General features: G+C 31.9%; 1 long non-coding RNA gene across 1 annotated transcript; it reads right to left on the bottom strand.

Annotated features, from left to right (window-relative positions):
• Positions 1 to 3,481: 3,481 nt before the first annotated feature.
• LOC149569212 (uncharacterized) lies at positions 3,482 to 3,886 on the bottom strand. Its single transcript, XR_016361738.1, has 2 exons — positions 3,848 to 3,886; positions 3,482 to 3,750 (listed from the first exon to the last, which is right to left on the bottom strand). It is a non-coding gene; the product is annotated as an uncharacterized LOC149569212 (long non-coding RNA).
• Positions 3,887 to 4,586: the final 700 nt, after the last annotated feature.

Raw genomic sequence — 4,586 nt, 5'->3', positions numbered from 1 at the left:
ATCAATACCATGAAGTGCGGGAACCTACCAATCAAACAAGTTAAAAATTGGATGGATCTAAATAAGTACAGATAGAAGTTAAATGGTCTGCACAGTTTATGCTTTTAGATATATTGTTATGTTCTTTAAGGTTCATCAATCTGTGATGATATTAATTGCCTTGCTAAATAACTAATTTCCATGACTCCTAAAATATTGTGTAAAGCAACAATGTGAAAAACCAGATACAGTGGAGTGATAGCATCATTTTATTTTAGAATTAGCTCATTATTGCAAAATGATGTCTTACTAAAGAATGCATAGAATGAACCACCTTTTGTGCTTCAAGCATGATAAATAGCTTCACTATTCTGTAGCCTTTTAAACATTTCTAACTCCTTAACAATCCCTATAGAATAGTTGAGAATGTTAACAGCTGCATTCTTTTATATAGTGCATGAGAAAAATAGTAGATGATGACACATGGAACATTTTTCTTGCTATCCATCTATATCCTCTACTGCTAAATGAAGTCATCGTCTAAAATAGAGTTTATCAACAATGTCACTAACCCAATTGAAGTTGGGTAGCTATCATCAAGTTTCTAAATATGATAGTGCTATTCGCATATCTCAAAATTCCTTTTCAGCCTAATGATATTGGATGGAGAGCTCATAGTTGACATCAGATTCAGTGGCACTCAAATAAGGCTTCTCACATATTGCAAAAACTGTTGGAGAATATTAAATTAATGTGGGCTAATTTTTAGTTTACAGTTTAGATTAATAAAAAATTGAATAAATTGTTAGTTGTTGGGAAGTTAATTTCATGTAAGGGAGTTTTGGTAGTCATATGGCAAATAATGGATTTATATAGCCAATGCACATCATTGTAAAATCAATCCATTTGAATCAATGGTTTGACCACATTCTATCTATCTTGACTCTACCATTTTTAAGATGGTATCAGAGCTTTTATGGTATAAGATCTGTGAAGAAGAAATGAAGACTCCTCGCAAAGAAGTGTGGTATGTTATACATTCTTTATTTTCAAATGGCATTTTGGTATATCAATTATACAGTCATAGTAAAACTACCACCTATTTTTCATTTCTCAACTAAAATTTAAACTTCAAAATGTCTCAGAAAAAGGATGAAGAGTAAATTATAAATGCACAAATGGTATAGAAAAGTAATCAGAAGTTTGTGAGTAGACTGAATAGAAGTTCAATGTGAATTGGCATTTGTTGACTTTGAGAAAGATTTGGAGGACTAGTTTAAAATAAAACAGAACTTTAATTATCCTTTATCTTGCATTTAAAGAGCAATAATTACTCTTATGTGCTAGTGAATGTGAGACCAGGAAGATTCGATTGATACATTTTGGTTTGGTTGGTATCATTATTGATTTTTTCTCTAAAGGAAATAATATGATAGATACATTTATATATGAATGTGGAGGATATTCCTAAAGCATAGACTAGCATTGAATAGGCATGAAGATTGTGCTCAGAAAGGAGGAAACAACAACATGAAAATGTGCTAGATTTTTCTTCATCATATCATGTAACTTTCAACCTTTCATTTGCATAATTTATTGCCATCTATTTCAAAGAAATAAATATCTTGAAGACAGTATGAGATACAAGTTGTTTGAAATAAAGAATTAGAAAATCAAGTGGTTTTATATTGAAAAGCTAAGAATTTATGGTAGGGTTGTAGTCTTCTTCAGAAAAAAAAGTGTGAATGGCTTTAAAAAAATTATGTTAAAGATATACCTAAAGTAACTAGATGAAAATATTGTTATAAAGGTAATGGTATATGATCATTTGTGAAATTGTGGAAGGGAGTTATCACAAATTTAAATAATACTATACCAGCTAATAGAGGTTTATTCACTTTTGAGGTCTCTTATCAGATCTTTTGTCAAAATCCAGAATTTCAATATAAAAAGTTTGTAATGGGTGCATTCTCATTATCGCTGCACAAGGAAGGATAACAGATGCTGAAGTTAACTAAAACCATGATATCAAATAATTACATGAAAGGTTGTGATTTTGTTTCAAGTTGCAACCTCTCATATTCACGTCTCTTCAACACTATTAAAGGTATATCATCCACTCCTTCAAAGGCATCGATCAAGATCAATTTATATACATCACAGACTAAGCACTCCAAGAGCCTTATAGCTGCCAAAAAGGTGGAATTATTCAACCATTGGCAAGAGAAAAATATCACATGTGCATCTAGCATCAACAAGAGATGGCATCATAATAAGTTATCACATGAATAGGAGAGACAAGGATCAGGAACAACAACACATTATATCGTATTGCAGATAATTACAATAGCGGTTATACTTGAAATTCATCCAATTAATGAAAGACTAACTCACAGACTCATCAAGCAATGATATTACTAAATTAGATTGTAAATTCTAATTTTGTATTTGTTAAGTGTTATAAATTTCAGCCACGATTTTACTGTCATCCCTAAGTAGTTTAAATTCCTTCTCGAATGCCTTATATAAATTTTACTATTTATCTGTGTGCATTTGATGTTTCAATACAATGAACTAAATGTGATGACACTAAATACAAATTTATGTCAATTAGTATTTTATTATTTTACAAATATCCATGACTTGATATCTTGTTAGTCTAAATCTTTTCCATAGGTCCTCCTATTCAAATAATTTATAAATAAGATTGGTAAAATTGATTGTGTTTTGCAAATCATATACATGCAATATTTTAATTATTTCTATTGACTTGAATTATGATCTTTTGATTCTGACATTGTCTAACTACAATCTATTGGCATAAGGTGGATGTTGGTCAGTCTTTTACCCCTCTCTCTTGTTGAGTTAGGAATCATCTGGAAAAGGGAGGTTGATCATGATAGTGAGGAAATTGTACTATAAATTTTAAGAACTTGTACACATCCATCAATCGTAAGTTGATTGTATGATAATGTAGGGTAGACACGCAAAGGTTTTCTCAAGTGTCATCATAAGTATTTGTACTCTCATTTCCTTTCTATCGTTGCATGAGATCCAATGAAACATAGGGACTCATTGTTTCCCTAGTTAATTATGATAATCGTATCATTGGTGATAACGCAATCCCAAGACAGTGCTGAGATCCAAGGATGCAATAAAAAAGCTACAAGTTTAGAACTTCATGATAGTTCAAAGCATGAAGCCTTAGATGCATAGGACAACAGTCTAAACATAGGACAAAATAGAGAAATATTTAGTATCTTATTGAGCTTCACTTTGTTTCAGGAATAGTTTAATATTCTCTACTAAACACAGCCAACCACATGAAGGTGGAAGCTCATTTGGCCCCACCCCCCTTCCCCTAACATCACTCTACATTCCTTGTTAACATCTAACATTCATTCATTCTTTCAACCATTAATAAAATGTAACATTCAATCACTATCACATGATAACATTCAATCAATATCTCATGATAACATTCATTAACACATTAGATTCGTTAACATGCAACATTCATCAATATTTTGCATTAACACATAATTCATGAACATTCATTAGCACATAATTAAATTCATTGAGACATAAAATTTAGTCATTATCAATTAAGGTATGTAGATGACAATCATTTCTTTTTTTTCTTTCTATTTCTTTTTTCTATGTAAGCTCTAAGAGGAGCATCAGTGTCATCATCAATTCCCCCCTCATCAGTTGTTCTATTCTCTGTTCTTGATGATCTCAAATTCCTATGCTGTTGCAAAGGGGGGTCCTCTGTCATAACAAATAAAAGAGTTAAATTAAAAATAATTTATTATACTTGTTACAAGTATTTAATTATTTTAAATAACATAACTGTGGTGCTCTTTACCTGATCTGACCACATCATTTTGTCTGGACTCAACGTCAACATGCTCATGAACATCGACCCCTCAATCCTCTATAGCTTCTATACAAAATGTTACGTTAATCCAAACACCAATTGCAATTACATATAAAAAATTTAATAGCAAATGTATACCTCCACCACTGGGATGCACATCATGTGAACCTTCAGCATCCACAGATTGTGTAGAAGGATTGTCAGGCTACATTCCAACATCCTACACATTGTTATCATTGCTTGCTTAAAATAGATATACTCACTTTATATTGGAACTTAACATCAAATAGACTAATTGGTAAAGTATTCAATTTGAAATAAATTTTATTTAGCTTATTTACCTGTGGCTCAGATGCATCATTATTAGAACCTTCCACACTGATTTTAGCTCATAGCCGTTCAACCACGACTCTATAGCCTTGTTGGAAGCCAATTCTCTTATCCTCTTCTGTGAGGCATCTCTTGAACTCTGAGCCCTGCATGTTTGTATGGTATGGTGAATTTTACTTGCATTGTTTCATCAACTAATGGAGGGTAGTTAAAATATCAAAAGGAAATGTTAAATAGTTAGTAGGGTTTCCAACCCTTGTTACACCTTATTTTGGTCATGTTGGAGTTGTTCTAAACTGTCTTTGGTGTTTGGGATTCCTAGAGGATCCAATTGCACTCTTGGTTGGGTGTGTAGAATAAAGGTCAAGTGTTGCAATCTGCCTTATGACTGGTAATA

The sequence above is a fragment of the Cupressus sempervirens genome, chromosome 3 (assembly GCF_028749045.1).
Source record: "Cupressus sempervirens isolate cs-2001-9-10 chromosome 3, ASM2874904v1, whole genome shotgun sequence".
NCBI lineage: Eukaryota > Viridiplantae > Streptophyta > Pinopsida > Cupressales > Cupressaceae > Cupressus > Cupressus sempervirens.
Note: the sequence above shows the minus strand (reverse complement) of the source record. Positions and strands in the feature narration are given on the sequence as shown.